We start from the raw sequence: 21,338 nt of genomic DNA on the forward strand, positions 1-21,338 counted from the left end.
CAGATCTTTTGGGAAAACTGGACATGGGTTGTCAATGTATTAAACGTTAAGCATATGCATAATTCCTTATAAGACTGAGATGATTATTTGGTTTCAAAATTGTACCTGACTGCATGGATTTTCAGCCTAAATTCATATTATTTCTATGTGGAATCTCTTTCAAATATGTCGCTTCTACTGGTGGTGACAAGTATTTGATCACAGTGTTATTTTAAACTTAGATGCATCAGCTTCCAAAACTTAGGATTCTTGACAGATATTTAAATATTTAAAACACCCTCCATGAGATTACTAAATCCAGCAGTTCAGCTATATAAACAATGCCAGGAATAATGAGCCAGAAAATACTCAAAATGGCATACCCTCTCCATAAATATTTCTCTCTTATTTTAACATCCACCATGGTGGAACACAAGGAAAGTAACTCCTGAATGTTTATTTGTCCTAACTAACTAGCTTGCTGCTCTAAGAAGCTTTGAGGGAAATCTGTGGAGTCCCACAAGGTGGCAGGAGCTAACTGTTCTGTACTGAAGCTGTGGTCTGGAGGAAAGTGAAGGTAATAAACTGATTTTGCTAGTTGCATGCATTCAAATCACGAGCAAATTAGACTGAAATTTAAAAAAAAAACCAACACCTTGTGTAGGTGTTTCTTTGACTTTTGATTAATTTGGTCAAATGAACGAGATTCTATCTTCAAGAATCTTTCTTCGAAAGAGGAAGTTCAGCAATTCTTACTTTGCCAACAAAAAGGACCTTCATTTTCACTCGGTGGTGGTAATTCACTTGTAATGTGCGTCATGGCTGTGAATGGAGAGCAGGAATGAGGTTGTGCAGGAACTTGCTGGCATATGGGGGTCACAGTTTAACAAATGGGCAGTGAGCATCTCTAACTTGCGAACTCACCTTGACGTCGTGGGAACGGCAATCATGAGGTGGGACACAGCAGCCGGGGCTGAGGGACTCTGGGATTAAAGGAATTCTCTGCTGCTTCTGCGAGGCCATACGGATGGCTTTTTTAGGAACTCTGAAGAATCAAAACAGCATTAAAAGTGTCTGAGTTTGGGGATTATTGGAAGTAATCTGAATAGCTCATCCTAACTAGTAATACTGTGTTGGCTAGTATATAATGCATAAGGCTGAATTTTTTTTTCCTTTCTATTCGTAGTGCCCTGATATTTCTTTAGGCTGCTGGAATTCTTGTTTCACTTTTCCTTGCTTTTGTTTCCACTTGCCTGTTGATGGTCAGCGCTTTCCTGAAACATTTTGTGATCAAGATGTAAAGCACTGCAAAAGATCAAGGGGGTTAATCAAGTGTGTTTCATCGAAGAAGTGATTTGAGACCTGTGGTTATATACTTATGCATGCTTAACTTTGCACTTTGAGTTAGAAGTCTCTCATTTTTAAAAATCTCTCTGGCCTGCCTTAGGAGAAATCTGCGGACTTCAGGGTTTTAGTTGGCAGAAGTAGCACTGAACCAAACAGTGGTAAGATGAAATTCTTTGCCCTGATCCAGTGGACTGCAAGTTGTTGGTTTTGAGACTTACAAATGTCTTGATTTGTGTTAAGATATTTTAAGTCAGTAAATGTCCTTTTTCATTCTTTGAAAGAGAGGGCAGATCTGTATATTAGCCAGATATCTTTGGCAATTTGGACAACCTTGTTTATGTGGACAGACAGTGCAATTCAGTAGGACTAAGGTGAAATTGAGAATGGGTAGCTTGCTTAACCAGCAGACAGATATTAGGAGTAAAAATAACTCTGACAAAAAATTTATGTTTCTCCCATCCCACTCAGTGTCAGTTGCATGTTATTATGCCATAGGAAAGAATAAGCATTTATGATGGGGATATCTGGAATAGCCATATGAGGTAAACTGAACGAAAATTCTTCCATGCCTGTATGTGAAAGAGTGCTGTTTCTTTTTCTAGCAGTGGTCAAAGCAACTTAAGAACATTTAAAGTTAGTTCTGTAGTGACTTACAGACCTGTTGCACTAGTGTGCCTCGTCCAGTAAAATACCTACACCTCGTTTTACTGACAGGAGTGACAAGAGAAGATGTACAGATGAACCTTTTTAGCAGCTGCTGTAGAGGAGCAGCATATACCATTGACTTGCCAAAATATGGAAGCTTCAGAAGAATTTCTTTTTATATCCCTGTTTGCAGGAATGCATGAAATTTAAGAATATCTTTGTTGTTAGGGCAGAGCTGAATAATTTTAGCGGATGCAGTCAGATTATACTTAAATTTTGATACTGAAAATTTTGTGATTTCCAATGGTTACACCTTTCACTTGCCTGTAATTTGAAAAGAATTTTAGTTCTTACATAAACAACCTAAAATAATTATTACAGAAGGGAATAATTAAGCAAGGATTTAGGATTTGATGAGCACGCTACTGAAGTCTGTTATATGTGGTTGTAAAGGCACAAGATTTACACAGTTATGTACCAATAGGATTGAACTGACTATCAGTTAGAATTTAAATTAAATTACTATCAGCTCTAAATTAAGCAGTTGGTGTTTATTGAAGCAAACTTAGCTGTATCTGTCATTACCTCTGTTTGAAATTTTCAGTCGCATGAGCGAGGTAGGTGCCTCATTCCCATTGCAACTCAGTGAGAAGCAACAGGTCACTTATGTTGACTTGAAATACTCACCCCGCTCCCCCATATGTACATATGATAAAAGAAATCAGTTTTAAACTTGAAGGTGGGAGATCCTGTATTACCAAGGTATCTGTTTACTAGTGTTCTTTAAATGTAGTCCCTGTCTGCTACAAACATGTAAACCTTCACATGGCTCTCAGAGTTTGCTACCACTGCACATTCAGGATAAAATAACAAGGTAAAGTTTGATCCTTAAGTTTATTACAAAAGTCAGTGATTGTGATGATACCAAGAGCAGAAAGAGTAATGCAAGCAACTGGCTTTAATTGGACCACAGAGTCAATACAGAAAAAGGCTCCAGAGTGTCTAGTGACATATGTCTTAGTGGGCAGAGTGGTAGCATTCCAGAGAACAGTGGGGGACACTATGTGTTTCTCAGCAGTGATAAATAAATGATCATGGGAGATTTCTACTTTGTGGTGCACTTAAAATTATGACAGTGAACTGGGAGGCCTGCTAAAGATTACTGAATAGTTTGGCAAATTATGGCGATTGCTGCATGACTCCAAATTAATCACAATATTACTAGGGGAAATAGAGATGGGAGGTGGAGATGACTGCACAGGACGTGTGCCTTTTCAGTATAAATATTTTCTTCCAGGAAACCCAGGGTCTTCCCTCCATATCTGTCAAACTCTTGTCTTTAATGTCTCAACTATTCTGTTGATTTTAGTTAATTCAGGGACAATTGGAGTCATCCATCCACCAGATCCCCTACTGAGGTGCTGAGTGCTTGCTTTTCTCTGTGACCTTGAAAATGCAGAGCCTCACTGGTCTGTGGTGAATACCCAACACAGCTAAGGAGTTCAGCCAGAGTGGCAGGCAGATATACTGCCTGTTTACCAACAAAGCTATGAGTTTTATGCATCCTTTCCAAGTCTGGTTTGCAGTTGGATTTGATGGATTTTGAGAGTGTAGTATGCAGGGTCTCTTCAAAACAAAACAAAAGTGACAAAAAACCCTCAAAAGATTCTTTATTACCAACTTTTTAGAAGCAGCTTGTTAAAATGTAGCATTTTCAAATCCAACCTGTTGATAAAACCTGGCATAATCTCAAACCTTAAGGGTATGCAGGTCTGCGTTGTAGACCACTGAGTTTTGTAGTTACTTGGATATGCATTCAACAAGGTAGAACAAGTATCAGAAGTGGTTTGGCAGTGATAGCATGGAGCTCTGTGCATACTAATTTAACTTGCATTGAGTAGGGGTAAGTTAGTTCATGCAGGGCTGGGCTGGGCTGCTGTAGCTGGAGTTTCTTAGACTTACTTAGTTGGTTTAAATCAGGTTTCTGTGTCCAGCAGCACAGGGCTGCTGAAAGCATCTGGAGTCTTTGGGGCCAGTTGTTGAGGGTTGGTGTCATACGGGATGAGGGCATGTCCTAGACATCCCTTCAAGATGCAAAATCTGGTTACACTGCAACAACAGCTCTTCCTACACCGGCAAGTCACAAATCCTGTTTATAGATTTCTTTTATAGCACTGGATATTGAAAACAGTGCTTTCTCTTGGGAAATTATTATTCAATTAACTTGGTATTTATTTTTATATTAAGTTTTGTTTTTGTTGAAAGTGAAAACTGGTTAAGATTTGCTTATTAGAGGGCTTGTTCTTGGGTTTATAGGAGTGGGGGGATGCGGGAGGATGAGCGTATTGTCTTCAGTACTTAGGGTAGAATTTTTGCCCTGCTTTTCTGCCTTTCCTTAAAGAAGCTGTAACTGAAAACGAGTCCTTGAGAACGTATGCGAAATACAGACATAAGTCAACACTAAGGCCAAGTTACCTGTGTTTGTCTGAAGTATCTAGTGTGTAACTGTCAGTTTAGTAACTATTTAGTACCCATTGCTTAAATAGATAAAACTGGTCCTTTAGTGACTTCAAGGAAGTTAGGTATGTCCAAATTAAAAGAAACTGTAAATGTGATGACTGACTAATTTTTGGGCCAAGCCATGTGTTCCTATACCATCATAATCCTTCAAGGTCATATTTAACATTTTACCTCATCCTCCCTCCACTCTCTTATAGAAAAAATAAAATTGAAAAAAAGTACAGCATCTAGTGTGCTGTAGAATTAAATAAGTGTCTGTTGACAGGGAATTATTATATCTGTATGGTTTGTGTGGTGCATTGGTCTACAAGTGATGCAGTTAAGTTTGCAACCCACATATACACCCAGGTCAGAAGATCAAGTTGTAGTAGTGGAATCGTTTTGACAAAAGCATGGATGTTGGAGAAGATGTTGAACTTCTCCAGGTTGCTTGTTACAGCTGTCTCTTTCTCCTAGAGGAGTGCACTGGCCCTTTCTTGGGTCTCTTCAGCACCAAAGCTACCAGTGGCTTTCGCCCCCCTTCCTTCTGGGCTGTCCCAGGCAGAGTCCCAAAGAGCAGCAGTGGTGGTCGGCCAGGTGAGAGATACAGGGATGCAGCTGATGACCTCTCTAAAGTTTAACAGCATCAGCTGGGAGTTTTACTGTTTCCCATGAGCTGTTGTACCTTTCTGTGGCAGTGTAAAATGCATTGGTAGCAAAAGTAACAGTGGGTCAGCTCTTCAGTCACCGCATTTCACAGTGTGAGGTTTTTTTGTTATTTGTTATATAGCTGTTGTTGTTAACCTGTGTTTGGAACTTAAAGAGTACAGGAGAGATGCTGAAATAGGAGAATTTGTGTCATTGGCAAGCCAGCGTTGTACCCTAACAGCTAGAGTCTTGCTTTTCTGCATAGACCAAGGACATAGTTTCGATCTATAAAGCATGGCATCCTTTGGTGACAAGTGGCCTAGCTTAAACCTTTTTTCCTATCAATTCAAAACAAACCAAACTAACTAAAAACCTGCTTGCATATTACAGAAGGGACAATATATTAATGCTATTACTGTGTGTATACAAGCAGGTAGCTAATGTGTACGCTGGCACCTGTGTTCCCTGCATTCATGCTGGAGTTGCAGGAAGAGACCCCACCCTGCTCTGTGGTGTCCTACAGATGTGTTTTAGGCCTGAATGCAAGATACTTGAATGATTTTCCGTGATGAAGAGGTTTGCTGTATTTATATATGCATCCATCAATGCTTTACATAGTGCGTTGACTTTTGGTGGCTGAACCAAGAATGTAAAGTGCTTAAGTTTGGGGTTTTGGAGGGGGAGAAGTTGCATGTTTGATATAAAACGGCAGTTTTGAATGTTGATAATCTGGTTTGTGTTCTCTTATAGTAAAGTGAAGTGTTGCATAATTGAAACTTTTTTTAGATTTAGAATCCCACAGAAACACTGGGGAGTAAACCACAGACCAGAGAAGAAAAAGCATCACTTTTTTTTTTTTTCTTTTTTTTAAAATTGAATGAGAAAAATGACTCCTTTTGGTTTAGATAGTATGCTGACAAAACACAGAGAAACTATTAGCTAGAGAAGACCATGTGATAGCCACTGATTCACATGTCCAGCTTTGGAGTCAGGTCTTCAGATAAGAGTGGACTTAATCACTAGAGATGCTCCAGCAAGCGTTTTACCCTGATGTATGAAATCTTAAGCAGCACTTATTAGTGGAAATGAAATGATACAGTGTTTTTGGTTTTTTTGTGGTGGTGGTTGTTGTTGTTTAAGTGAGCTTGCAAGTATCCAAAGCTAGTTAATGGGTTTGCAGAAGCACCTTGAGTTCAGTTTGTTTGCAGTCATTCAGATGAGGCAGCTGTTGGTAAAACAAAAGAACAGCTAAAGATTGGATGATGTCTTAAAAATCCACAGGGATGGCTGAAAATTTCACTTTATCTGCTGGATTTACATGTTGGGTACTGTATTTACAGAGCATTTCCTTACTGGCATAACTCCCCCCATGTGTTTCCAGAGGGGAATCCTCTGTCCTTGCTCACAGCTGCGATGGCCTTGGCTGGGGCCAGCCGTCCTCCCCACAGCTCTGCTTCCCAGGCACTGCTCTCTTTTCCAGAAAGCACATTTGCAGAGGAAAATATATCCTGGGTGTACCAAGAAGGGATGGCAGCTCACCTGCAGTGACCTGACCCCTCCTCAGTGCTCACTCCTTCTTTCGCATAGTGCTGCCTCAGGGACTCGTCTCACCTCTGGCTTTGGCTGGCACAGCTGCCAGCTGTCCACAGATGTGGACAAAACATGTTTCTCTAAGTCACTTGCCTGTTTTTTAAATCTTGCCCGCTTTGTTCCCCAACTTCTTCACGTGCCTACAGAAGTCCGTCAGGTTTTTGGCCCTTAAAACAGATCATAGATTACAGCCCAGAACGAAGCTAAGCTTTGGGATTTTGGCAAATGTGATACCAGTGGGACACAGGTCCAAAAATGTGAGCTCTAGTTCTGGTGTTGAAATCTTACATGGCACTCTATTACTGTCTTAATAATTAATATTGAAATAAGTGCCAAATGTGGGTTTTCTAATGTGCAAGCTAATATTCTAACAAGATGAAAATCACAAGTGTATCCTGAATGTAGAATTCAGGCTACTGTAGAGGTTTTCCAGCATTAAACATTTATTTTCATATGTATCGAGATTTGAATTCGATGAAGTACTTAGTGAATGAGATGTGAAGCTGGAGGAAGTTTTTTTCCTGAAAATGACAATATTTGGCCCAAACCCTAAAGGATTCTGTGAAAACAATTACATGGATTCTAAAGGAAATCATTCAAATAAGTAGTTGTGTGTAGTGGCTGTTTCTAATTGGGCTTGATATTTTATCACAGTTAGTTTTCCATTTAGGAGGGAGGATAGGAACCATCAAACTTGACGCAAATTAGCAGAGTGAAATAGTTTTCTTTGCAACTGCTCTTTGAAGGTTTGCATCTCTTTTAAGAATATGCTTACAGAATGTTGCAGCACTACATCTAGGAAGAAAACTGGTGGGTTGTTTTAAAAGACCAGAAATCTATTTATTTCCAAAAAATTGTTTGTGATAGGAGAACTAGAAAATAGAGGAGATTATACTTAAGCAGTTTTATTTTTAAAACTCTGTTTTGCATTTTAATCTCATGAAGACCAGCTCTCATTATTCTTAAAGCAAAAACTAGACAGAACTCTTCTAATTCTGATATCAGAAATATGGTGGGGTTTTTGTGCTACAGGTAATAGGTGATCTTACATTGTGAAAAGTAAACTCCATCTGTAAACTTGCCAGGGTCTTGTTCTGGTAATAAAGCTAAGAAGGGAGAGTTAGGATCTTATTCTGCTACATCTGAGTGCCTTTCACCTATAGCAGAGGAGAGCTGGGTTTTAACTTACCAGGTTAACAGTGGAAGGGGTAAGATGGGACAGCATGCTGCGTGTGATAGGATTTCTGGCTTGGATATTTTATGCATTATTTGTGTATGACATTTGTACCTGAAGTTGTTCCAACACTTTTGATGTGTGGGTTTGTGCAGTAGCTTTCTGGTGATGGAAATCTGTTGTTGCCTGTACACTGTTAATGTACTACATAGCTCAGAAAGCTTTTGTGTGCACATGTGCATATATGAAAATATTTGATACAACTTCTAAGAAGTGCTGAGATCTGGGAATCATTAAAATGTCAATTCTGCTGTTCCTGAATACACAGTTCATTGATAGTGTTTTCTGGACTGTTTGATGAATTAATTTGCTTAGTGTTATATTAACTATGTGGTATTGCAGAGTTATAAAAGTGTTGAATTGGGAGTTTGTATCCATTTTGAGCTGAGTAGTGACTTGGTTTAGTGATTAATATTGTATTTCTTCATAATATATGGAGATTAAAATATGGAGCTTCAGTGAGGATTACAATTTATTGATACTGCTGCAAACTCTGTGTATGTGAGCACACATTTTTTGTGAATTTTGCAGAAGGCAAGATTACAATAGCAGACTGCTATTGCAAATTTGATTGATTGGGGAATTGTTTGGATGTCTTCACTGACAGTCACTTCCAGGTTAGGCTTTGGAGTGTTTTAAATATGCTCTCAAAATGTTTGTTTGTTTCCTTGATTATTTGCTGGTGTATTTCCTTTCTGGTTAGCAGGAGGAAGCTTTCAACCATGCAACCATACATCAGTGTTACTTTTTTCCCTTTGTATCTTCTTTCATCAGGTGTTCCCCATCTTGGTCACTTTCTAAGTAATTTTAATGGTCATAAAGTACCAGAGTAACAAGCCAGGAGAAGTCATCCTGTCATGTCAGTTCAAGAGAAGATAGATGTACTGATGGAGTGAGTAAATTCATAATCAAACTATCTCTGGGTTGACTTGTTTTAAATAAATATAGAGACAACTTGGTGCCTAATTTCCACCTGCCTTTAATGTAAGGGATGAGAGATCAGAAATTGTCACATAAAAATTAATTTTGACAACTGTAGCTTAAACAATACAAAGATTTCGAGTTCATGATAAAACAGTACAGAATAACTACTTGACTGAAAGTGCCTGGACTTTTAAGTGTGTGTGAATGAGTTTGAAGCATAGAAGTGCTTATACTTGTAGGTGCTTACTACTTCCTACTTCATGCCTTCTTTCTGAGGTAGGTTTTTATCTTGTTTAGTACCTGAAGGATGATTATATGTTAGATGATCCATTTTCATGACCATTTTCAAGCTTCCAAAAAATTTGTATTCACCCTGTGAGGAAAAAAAGCTGACACAATTTAAAGTAGTGGGTTTTCAAACTTTTTCTAAAAATTATTGTTACTTTAAAAACACTAAAAAAGTGTCCTGTAGATGATACAGATGCCTGAAAAATGAAGGTAAGCCTACCAACAATGGACTAATCTTCTTAGTTACTTTTTCAGACCCATAGGACTACAGTGTAAAAATTGCTGATCCGGTGCTGTATCTATACTGAAGTTGGAGACCCCTGGACAGGGTAATAACATTAGCCAGCAAAGATAATGACAGAAGTCTTACTGTTTGGTAGCGTTAAGCACAAACTGTTTGCTTTGAGATGAATGGTTGCCTAATAATTACTTTCATAGTCCTGCCCCTGAAATCCTAAAAATGGTAAACTTTGATTTTTATAATGTACTTGTTATTTTGATGACCTCAGTCAAGGAAACTTGGGAGGGGCGAAGCAGCAGACAATAATTATCTGAAGTACAAGCAGATGCTACTCTAATTTCTCAAGGAAGTTGCTTGCGTAGAAAGGCAGGGTTAAAGAAATTCGAGCTTTTTGTACTGAAAACAATGCAATACTTTAACGGGTGTCTCTCCAACTCTTTCTTTGTATGAACTGTCATCTTAAGGATGAGGTGCTTTCAACAGTAAAAGGCTGAAGTGGGCTGATAGAGCAGGGTCTTCCAGGACACTTATAAAAAATTGTTTGCAAAATAAATAATAGCAATTTGCTTAAACATTTAGTTTATTACTAAGTCAAGATAGACTGAAGATGTGCCTTTGTTGTTAAAGATGTACATTGCTGAAGTTAAACATGTGTAAGTCAACCTAATAAATGGGTTAATAATTTTTATTAACTAAAAATACCTTTTTTATTTTTAAAGTGCTTCTGGTATTCTCTAGGTTGCTGGAAAAAATTGTCTTTGAGTGTCATGTCAGGAGTTCCAGAGATTGCTCTTCTGCATCTAATGAAATACTCTGGCTGGTGTGTACAGGCTAATACAGTGTAGCAACAACGTACCTGGAAGGTATTTATGAGAGCTGAGAAGTGCCCTTTCAAAACTCAGTATCAATTTGAATAGCAGGGGAAGACCAATACTCAGTGCTGTACAGTCTCTCTTCTATAAAGCAGGTAGGAAACAGCTTTTCCGATATACACACAGTAATCCTGGGACTGGAGATGGGCTTGTGAGCTCATTTATCTCTGGTATGGTGGACTCGCAGAGCTGTGAGTGATGCTGTACAAGTGTTGGCTTTGATTTGAAGAGAAGCCTAGCATTTATGTAACAGTAACTATATAAAAAATGTTTTGGGAATATCTTTGCTGTTTCTTTTAAGTTGGGCTCTTCCTGTATTTTAACCTTGTCTACTGTTCACGCATCACTGCCAGCACAGTATCCCATGCAGGTTTTGTGGATTCTTGGTTTTAATACTCACTGGGTCTTTTCAGCTGAGTCTATAAACTACATTCCCAGTTCTGGTATAGTTCTGGCTTTATATGTTTCGTTAGTAAGGAAGCAGCTGTATGTCACTTCAGTGCTAATAGTTTCCCCAAAAAAGGAGTAAGCTTTCCTGAGAAACTGGCATTCCTCACTATATGAATAAAAAGGGATAGAGCTGCCCAACTACATGGACACTAGTGCAGAAAGGGCATTGAGATGAAGTTGGATAGGATGTGGCGTGTTGTGGCTTGTATGCTGGCTTGGCCCAGCCTGCATGCTGAGATTTAGGCTGCCTTTAGTTTCCTTGTGGCTCTGCTGATGTTGCTGCTGCACCTGCAGATACTGCTGCGACTGAGGCTTTGCATCCACTCAGTCGGAGCTGACTACTCCGTCAGAGTAGCTGTAGATAGAGATGTATGTCTGCATCAGTGACCTTCAACTTACAGTCTGAGGAGTTCATGTAACTGCAGTCACCAGAGGCTGGCTGTGAATGGGGAAGGCTGAAGATGAAGGCACAGGTCCTGTCTGTCCATTCTTGAAAGTGAAGGCCATCGGGCTCTGCAGAGAGGTGGAGCGAGGGGCGTGATTATGTCTCCAGCTCAGTCTGGATCTGACTGCAGACTGAGTATAGGACATAGTTTGAAACATGTAAAAAAGTGGACAAGATGCAGCGAATTTCAAAGGAGGCATTAAATGCTTTGTTAAAAGGTCCAGGGTTTCATAATCTTCTGGAATGGGATCTTCAAATGTGAGTTAAAGACATACTACAGGTTCCTATATTGAGCAGACAAGAGAATGTATGAAAGAAGTGGTAAAGATACAGTTGCTTCTCTTTTCTCTTTCCCTGTCAGTATTGGTGTGGAAGACACCAGACAGGAATTTCCAAAGTGTATGAACTTCACTTAAACTGATACACTGTTTTGTTTTGTTCCTGTGTCTCCTCTGTACCACCGGTGCAAAATACCTGCAGATATTGCGGTGCAGAGCTCATGAGGCAAAACATTTAGATCTGAAAGAGAGCGAGACAGGTGTCTAAGTAGGAACACTCTCTGTGGTTATCTCCGTGGTCTCATTTAGAAAAACTGAACACATAGGGACTGTCTGCTTTTGGTTGAGAGGCACAGATCAGATCCTGGCTGTGTGAGTGTTAAGATCTGTTTATGTGCTGTTCTCCATTGTGGCTTTTAATTCTTCTTTTGAACCAATGGCTGATAGCTCCTGTGGTGGTCAGTCCACCTTTGCCCTATATCTTTTTGGGTTTACCTCGTCATGTTTTCCAAGCTCATATTTATTTAGAATGTTATATATCATTCTGTTTAACGTGGGATTTTGTAGTGCCGTCCTAATTATGCGAATAAAGCTCACTCTTGAGGAACGTGGGGACACTGTGGCAAAGTAGTGGGTGCACCCTGACTCTTGCGGGGGGCAGGAGGGCAGGCAGGAGAGTCAGTGTCCTGCCTTGCCCCTGCTGGGGTGGAGCCTCGGTGGGGCTGGTGGATGCCTTTGGGAGAGAAGGTTTGTGCAGAGCAGGGAGATGCTGCTACTGAGTTAAAGCCCAGCTTGGTGTCGGTTTCAATTTTAGCCTGAAAAGCGTCTCGGTTCTTTAAGCTGTTTTCCTAAAGAATACACACCCCCACTCCCTCTTTTTTGTTTTGTTTTTGTGATAACTTCATTAAAGGAAGTTAGTTAGGCACAAAAAACATGGCAGTCCGATCTTTAAGAAGATACCACCACCTTGTTTTTAACGCGCAGAACGAGTTTCCTCCAGCCGCAGGAGACTTGGGTTCGCTCCCGCAGGACGTGCTCTTTCGAACCGGCTCACGCGTGAAAAACGGGCTCAGCGGCGGCACCCACGGGCAGCCCCGGCCCGGGCCGGGGCCGGCGGGGAAGCGGCCGGGGAGGGCACGGCGGTGCCGGCGGGGCGGCCGCTTGCGCAGGGCCCGGCTACCTGCGCGCTGACGTCGGCCCCCGGGGGCGGGGGTGTACGGGGTGCTGGGGGTGCCCGTGTGTGCGGGGAGGGGGTCCTGCGGGCGGGAAGCGAGCCGTGAGGCTGGCATTTCAGTAATGCGGCGGGGTCCGGCCGCGCCGCCGCCGAGCCGTGGAACGGCGAGTCCCGGCTCCGCTTCTCCTCGCCCCGCGGCTCCGCTCCGCCCCGCCCGCGCTCCCCGCGCCGCTGAGATCAGCTTCCTGCTTTTCATTTTCCTCACGACGCGGTTACTCCTCCCCTGAAAGAGTTATTTTCATCGGTCTGGAGTTAATTTTTATGGGTGGCTGCGGGCTCTTTTTCTGACAGGCTAACACACCAAGCGGGAAAAAGCGGTGTGATGGTGATTTTTCTTCTGTCGCGGCGAGCCGGAGCTGTAGGCAGAATGGTAGCCTGCTGCACCGAAAACATTTCTGTGCCAGCTCTGTGACCCTGGAAGGCGAAGGAGGTGAGTGCCGCTCTTACATCGAGTAGGTCCAGGGAGTTGCTGGAGGTGGAACCGCGAGTCACAACCTACCCCGGCTCAATAACAAGAAATGAGCAATTGTGTTGTTACGCTCTCTGATTAGATGCTTTTGCTCCTGCTAATACTGTAATGGAGTATACGCAGGAAATGATGGATTCTGCTGTAGCAAAGAACTGTAGTCAATGAAAGTTTATAGTGTGTAAATTTGATTTTCTTTTACTGAAACCTGTGGATAGATATGGCACAAATCTAACCATAAAGGACAGATCATAAAGGTAGGGTTCAAACAACTTACAACAAAAAAACCCCACTCAGGTAGTTTCAGAACTTTTAGATGGACTGAATAATGCCAGAAAGAGACTTTACAGTGATTTAGTAATAAATGTCAATCTAGAATAGTATGATGTATACATGGGAATAACACAATTTTATAATGTGTGGAAAGAAAATTATACACAGGAAAAGAAAAAAAAAAAAATACAGTTGCCGACCATCCCTCAGGATGGAAAACAGGTTGACTGAGATAAAGCGGGTTGCTTGGAAGAATATCTCAGTTGCATCAAACAGGCAACTTGCATAGAAATGCTTATTCCTATGTTGTTGTGATTTATTTTTTTTTTTTAATTTAATTTTTTAAAACTTTTTTTCTTTATGGAGTGAAGGATGTAAATACCACAGGTTCATTAACTAACTTTCAGCTTTTTAAACAGGCAAGCATCGTTCATGGTGTAGGTTCTAATGGACTTCCAAAATAATTAATCTGTAACTAGTGTCAGGTTACTACTTACTTTGTGTTGTGTGTTGCGGTACCCTTCTTTTGCTGCCTTCTCATTACTGCCTGTTAACAATCAGATTAATGGGACAACTCTGTTCTGACTGTGGTGCCCTGCGTGATTTTGCAGAGGACTCTTCATAAGAAGCTGTTCAAAAAGCCTACCTGTGGTCGGCCAGCTGGGTTTTGAATGGTGCCGTAGCAGCTACAGGGCACGGCTGCAGGTCTGAACTGCTCCCTAGGTGACAGTGGACAATAGGAAGAAGTGAAGGATGTTGTTCAGGGTAGTGGGAGGTGTGATGTGTCCCAAGCTTGAGGCCTGACTGCAATTGCTTGTGCTCTTAATCCAGACGATGGAGCACTGTTTTTTTATGATGCCAACTTGAATTCTTGGTTCCGCTATAAAATGGAACAAATTTAGTCTTTGATTAATTGTGGGAGTGGGGGATACTTCTCTGACAGTGAAGTTCCTCAGTATCTGTGCCGAAATCAGTTCTGAGGAGACTTCAGTTTCAAAGTTTGATGCATGTTGATGGAAGAGGTATGGTAAATTAGAAACTGGAGTTTGATTTGTGATAGTATTTGGGGGCATAACTGACTTTCTTTTGTTTTTCCCGTGGTGGAAATTAGCACTTCTTTCAGTTGCAGGTCAAGTCGGAGCGTATTTTGTTAAGAGTGTGTTGTATTACTAGGCCACAGTTACCACTTGTAATTGAACAGCTTTGTAGGTATATGTGTAAGGTCAAAAGGAGAAAACAACAGACCACTTTTATTGCCCAGTCTGTGGCTGTCTGTGGTAGTGGTGGAAGAGCATTGTATAGGAAGTAATAATAAAACTTTCAGCCAAGTATGGCCCTCCATTTTTTGTATTTGGTGTCAGGTGCTGTGTATATTACACTCTGCGATTTTTGCCTCCATGCAATTTGTGTTCATTGCTGCTAAATCTACTTTTTTCTCTAGACTTGTGTTCAATAAATTAACCCTATGTTGTGTTATGAGGGATAAAACTGTGGTCAAAGACCTTTGACGTGCTGTTTGTATCAGTATGTTAGATGGGTGATGCATGCCCATTTGCCTCAGTGTGCTGATTCTAAAGATGATTTTAAATGCTGATTTTTCCACAATAAATGTGTGAGAAATGTGCTTATTCTATAAATGGAAATTTATATCCCATGTGGACCCAGATACCCAACTCTTACTTGCCAAAGTTATTGCCTTTTTACTTGCACTCTGCTGGTAGAGAAACTCTGCAGCTCTGAGAACACAAGCATGATGTTACGCATCAAGCCCAACAGCTGCTGGACTTCTTTGCTGTTTTACTGATTTTGTACTTATTTTTCACAAGTTCAGACTGATTGATAAGAGGCTGCTGTAAAAAAAATCCAACCTGTATCAGTAGGGCCAAGGGTTCCTATCAGTGACTAAATTTTGTGCTTATAAGTGATTTTCTGGCCTTGCTGACAGCTAGGGCTGTCATTTGCTACTTCTCTATCACATTTTGGCAACCTGGTCTTCTGTTGACTTGTGGAAACTTGTTAATTTATTTTGGAGTGCACTGAAGGGGAATGGCAAGTTCTGTCTGCAAGTTGGATTCTTCCCTGTTGGAGAGACCACAAGGATATTAATGAGCGCTCTCTATTTGTAGGCAGGAAGAGTGAAAGGTATCGCGCCCAGAGGTTTGTTTCACCTTCAGTTCACTACACATGTAATGCTGACCACATCTTGAACATAGCTAAAAGATACAATACATTAGTTGAACTACAGCTCCCTGACAAAGAAGCAAATAAGACTTAATTGACAGAGGTAGTAGTGAAGCGCCATGTTTAAATGGTGACACTGTCACTGAAAGAAACAATCCCAGCCTCAGACACTTGCGTCCTACCCCATGGGGCCATAATAGTGTTTTTGCAGTTGTGTAATGAGCTGGATTGGAGGACTGATCATAGCTAAAATTAATGGGTTTTATTAGCTTAACATTTTCTGTCTACTAAAGATATACTTGACCGCCATTGGGTGGGTCATATATTGTGTCATGAATTAGACTGGAGAACTCTACACCTCTGTTGCCCCAAGACAGGGGTCTCCAGGAGTGTGGGCAATGTAAGTGGGACAGGGGACAGGACTGCTTTTGATTTCAGAGCTGACCTATGCTACCTTAACTGTTTGTCAGGCTAGAGCCTTAAGGGCAGGCTAAGTAAAATGCAAGGGAAGGAGGATGTATCTCTATGATGTATCACTGTTGTCAATATTTCTTCTACTGGGGACATATGCATCTTCTAAATAGGATTTTGCAGTCTGGATAGTTTCCAGCCCAGATAGCATCAGTTAGTTACTGATGCTGAAGATAACATGTCTTAATTGTGATGTTGCTTTTATCTTTCTCCCGTGATCCTTCCTGAAGTAGGTGCTGCCTTGCATGGTTTTCCTTCTTGTGACCCAGCATAGCACACTACGTGTCGGGCTGTGCTTAAAAGTTACATGAGACTTTCAGTGAGTGTGTTTGGTAAGTGATTTTAGCAAGGTAGCTTCATGTGGATGCAGAATACTGGTTTACTACAGATTCAGGGTGCTGGTTAAATGCGTTAGCTTCTCCTCCAGTGGCCTGTAAGAAGAGTACATATGTGTGGTCAGTACTATAATATGTTTTGTTTGTTTTAAATAGCAAGGTGATGGTTGTTGCTTGCCTGTGATTTATGGAGTTAAGGAAGTTTTTGTTAGTGGTTTTCAAGCTTTTGTTATGTGTGTTACGTGCTGGCAAAAAGCAGCAATAAATATTTCTACATGAGTTCCCTGGGGCTGTGTTTTGACTAGGGTAGCCAGATGTTACATCCCAAGATAAAGATCCAATCTTGAGACTTGCTAGTGTAGACCCGTGCATTTGTTCAGGGCTTTGTTACCCTCTGTGAGACTCTGTGCAAGTACAGAAGTTTGTGCTAGTGGATTTTGATGAGGGATTAAAGGATCGATGTTTGCTTTGCTTGGAGGTTGTTCAGACAGTAGAGTTAAGATTTGAAAATAGCATCTCTACTCCTTCCCTTGCCATACCAAAGTAAACTGAAAACCCATAGCAAAATGTGGCACATTAACTCTTCAGATTTTTGAGTGATACTTTAGAGTACCTTAAGCTACAAAAAAGATGCTGTCTGATTAAAACTTTATACAAAACAAAAATTGTATTTGTGGGAAGAATTATAGTTTCAGGATGAGAAGGAAAACATATTTAAATGTTGCTATCAGGCTTGCACAGCATGAAATTCAGTTGGCTTTTATATAGCCAGAAGGATTGAAAGAACTACCTGGACTCCCAAGCATTAAAAAAAAAAAAAAAGACAGTTTGGTGTGATGGTATCTTTTTTTTGGAGGGAAATTCTGTAATTGGAGAAGCTAGTTAATGAGAGTAAATCACAAGAATAATGCTTTCTTTATTAGGCAAATTAGAATACAAGGAGCCTAACACCTCCAGAGCTGATGCAGCTGGGCCATGACTGTGGTTCTACAAGTACACAACTTTTGCAGGTGAGGACATGGAGTTACTGCCCTTGTTGCAGCACCTTCTAACAGCGTTGTGTCCGCTCCACATGGAGATGGTGTCACGGCAGCAGCGTTCTCCACGGGCTTCTGTCTGGGATGATGCTGGGAGAGCCTCACTGGGAAGCACTGTCACAGCTGTGGAGGGTGGTGCAGAGAGCTGGTGTGGTGTGCTCCCACGGGACGTAGTCTTCCCTGATGGCCAGCTAACCTGAGCAGAAACCTGGGCAGCATCTGAGATTTTTCAGATGCAAAGCTTGAGCATGACGGGATGTGTTTTTTGTAATGAGGGCTAATGCTACAAAGAGGACATTTTTTTTCAAAAAGCAGTACCAAAAGATGCCACTGGAAAAACCTGTGTATTTCAACTAAAGATGAGCAGGATTCACTGCGAAGTAGAGCTGCTCAAAATGGATCCTTCCCCTTTCATCTGTTAGATCACTACTGTAAGGTAAAAGTGTTTGTTATATTACAAAGTTAAAATATTTTTGAATTGAAGGGCTATTTTTATGTAGATGTTTGAGTAAAATGTTTGTTTCCCCAATTAATTCAAAAGTGAAACTGTAAGAGAAGTGAAAATAATTTAACTAAGTTTTCCTGTACCAAGCTGGCTACAGGAATGTAGGCTTTTTAAGTTTAAAATGATAGTAATATAGCTGTAAGTGTTCCATAGTTGGCTAAATTACTTTATTTTTGTGGCTGTTGGTACCCCTTGAAGCTTGTTAGTGTATAGAGTAACTCAGAAATAGCAATTTGGTTTGTAAACACTTGGAAGTTTCCTAGGTAAAACTGCAAGCAAATTCCACGTGGGCCTGTGTGTGCGGACAAAAATCTCAGTCAGTGGTAGTACCTCCTGTGTTGGTGGAACTCACTCAAGAAACAGGTGGTTGTTAATCAGGGCCCATAAAAAGTTACTAGATTGAAGCTATTTCTTCCCCCTTCACGGCTGCAAGAAGGCAGCCAGCTAGCCAGGCCCCGTTTGAAAAAGCCTCTGATATATTCTAACACCACAACTGAGGCCTTCCCATCTATGTTATTGTTTATGGTTTATTCAAAATGATCACAGGAATAAGACTGTGGTAGAGGCTTTCTGAATCAGACCTTTCACTGAATGTCTGACTTGGAGTCTCTGGCAGGTTCTGCTCCACATGGAAGTGTTTGCTGCGGGTATGGACACCTGGTCTCTGGTGGACCTCTAGTGAGACAAGGAATCCAAAGTGCTGCGTTGGCGAAGTGATGGTTAGGCAGAGGAAAAAGAGGTACTTTCCAACTGGGCTTTCAGAATAAGTGAATATATTTTAAAAATTATCAGCAATTTGCACTCTTGCTTTTCATTAAATATCCTGCTGTGTGGGTTGACAAATGTACATAAAAGCAGATAAATCCTTTGCTAATGGCAGTTCTCAGAGGTATTTCAGCTTGTCCTGCAGGTCAGCAAGCTGAGGAATGATAGGAGGGCAGGGCCCTCAGAGAAAAGCAGTTGACTAATACTTTTTAGCTGATTTCTGCTGAGCAATTAAGGTGCAAAGAGGGGTTGTCTTGAGATGCTTAGGCGTCAGTCAGTAATGTGTTTAAGATGGTCAGCCTCTTTAAATTATGCCTGGAAATAATTCTATAAAATTGTGCCATCTCTGAAAGATGGGTATAATACGCCGTCTTTGTGAAACATCTCTGGTAGAGGGGAGCATCTGCCCAGCGAACCAGATTTTCTAGGCAGTTGCTGGTAAGACCTTGAGGAAGGACAAATTACGTCTGTCTTTTAGGGTCATAAAAGCCTGATGAATATAATAAACCTTTTGTCAAAAGGAAGTCTGTCAGGTATTTGCAGCACTAAGTGTAGCCATGCTTTGGCTGATCTGCATATTAAGAAGTAGTAGAAGCTCCAGAAGGAGCTTGACGTTTTAATTTCAGTGCACAAAGGTGGGTAGATATTTTAAGAGTGGCTGTGGTATTTTGCAATTTCTTGTCTTTTTATTCCACTCTGCCACTATTTTTCTTCAGCATGGCTACTTCACAAAGCAGCCTGCTGTGTGCTCTTTGTTTTGAACCTGCAAAAAAAGTGTGTGTAGATACATAGACACGTACACGCATATGTCTTCGTGTGTATGTATATGCATGTAGTATAAAAAGCGTGTGTGTCTTTCTTGTAGTAGCAGGACAAAGTGGGCTTGAGTGACTTGTTACTGCTCCTCATTTGGTGTTTGCGGTTCACTGAAAGCATGGTGTGAGACAGGGCAATGTGGTTTGCCCTAGCATGGTATAAATCAGTAGGCGTCTACTACTCATTTCATCAGTGAATTTTTTTTGCGTGCTGTTTTAGACCAGCAGTGAACGTCCTTTCTCATTGCTTTTTCCAAAGAGGATCTTAAATGTAAAGTACATAAACTAAGAAATAAAATTGGAATGGGTTAAATTTGTGCGGGAGTCTTAAGAGAGGAGTGTTTTTACCCTTCATATGTTGTTGGCCAGTTAAGGCTGCAGAATATCAGTATTATTTTTATTGAGAATACAAATTAGCCTGTTTAAAACTAAAAAAATAGATCTATGGTTTCCTTATGCAGACCTTGGAGTGCTGCAGAACTGTTTGCTAACTTCAACACCTCCATGACTGGGGCCATGGGCAGTGAGTGGCAAGAAAACAGCTCTTGGTGATGTACTGACCTAAAAGGGTAAGATGTTCCCCTCCTTCCAGAAATAAATGTGCTTTGGAGCCATTAGAGGCAGTCCTTCTCCAGGTCCCACATGTAAGGCAGATCTGACCAACGCCTGATTTGCTAGACCTTTGAAGCAAGGGGGAGGTGTTGCCAGCTGAGACCAGAGGGTGGTTGGGCTAAATAGAAGCTTCAAGCATCACTTATCTGCTGCTCATGCCACACCATTCTGAAGGAACCTTTTCTATTTAACTCTGACATTAAGGCTTGCAAGGTTTACCTTTCTTTCTTTCTTTCTTTCACCTGTTGGTGTGGTTGTACCGTTTTCCACCTTCAACTGCAGCTTGAAATAAGTCAGAGCTCCTTAACAATACCTTAGCAATAATTTGCACTTTTATAGCACTTTTCACTTGAATTACCCAAGTGATTGATAGGATTGATGAAGAAAGCTAGGTGACACCTTTCTGACTGAGGTGATAGAGGCAGATGGAGGCTCTGAGTCACAGAGAGGTTGAATATGAATTTAAGGAAGTCTTTTGGCTCATCCATGAGGCATCTGAAGAACCTGTAGTTACTGATTTCTAGGAGGGTACTACTGCTGATGAGATGAAATTATAAGATATTAAACAGCATAGATTGTGTGTGTTAGAAAATAGCTGGGGGCAGGGGATATTTAACACCTGATGCTCACTGCATTAGAGGTACCTCTGAGCAACACTGCAAGCATTTTAAAAGAAAATAGTTATATATCAACCTCTACTTTGTGAAGGAAGAGTAGCAACATGTCCTTCCAGAGCCTGACATTAGTGTTGCAGCAAAGTGATTTCCAGAAACAAAAAGAAACTTAGGACTATCTTGCTTTTGGGTCAGGTGCCTGCACTTCAGTCACTCAACACCTGACACAAGTTAACACAGAGTAACAAAAATGGATCAGGATCCAAGTTTGTTTGAAACTAAGGTGTTTGTATGGATATTTCCCTTTTTTATTTCAAATATAGTTGAAATGATAATTCATCTGAGGGATGAATATATGAAGTCTTCAAATAAAGTTACACTGCCATAAATTTCTGGAGCTTACCTGACTGGAGGTGTTGAACAAAACTGATGAACCATTACAAATTTTTATGAAGCTTAAGATTTTTATAGATAAAAAACCACTTTGATAAACAGTATTACTAAGTCATACTTCAAGTACCTGTTTAACATATTACAGTTTTTCCTGAGTTTTGCATGTTATTAGACAGATGGTTCTTCCATGACTGAGA

General features: G+C 40.8%; 1 protein-coding gene across 9 annotated transcripts in view; it reads left to right on the forward strand.

Moving 5' to 3' along the window:
• Window positions 1-21,338, forward strand: part of BBX (BBX high mobility group box domain containing) — a 142,550-nt gene that overhangs the window by 21,504 nt on the left and 99,708 nt on the right. For 4 of the 9 annotated variants that reach the window (XM_080364098.1, XM_080364105.1, XM_080364106.1 and 1 more), the window contains exon 4: window positions 8,717-8,834. The exons of 4 other annotated variants lie outside the window; for them this stretch is intronic. The gene's annotated coding sequence lies outside the window, so the exon portion shown is untranslated. Of the gene's footprint in view, window positions 1-8,716; window positions 8,835-13,039; window positions 13,105-21,338 lie in introns of those variants that run through there. One more of the 9 variants, XM_080364104.1, reaches the window with a different exon arrangement.

The sequence above is a fragment of the Nesoenas mayeri genome, assembly GCF_963082525.1.
Source record: "Nesoenas mayeri genome assembly, chromosome: 1".
NCBI lineage: Eukaryota > Metazoa > Chordata > Aves > Columbiformes > Columbidae > Nesoenas > Nesoenas mayeri.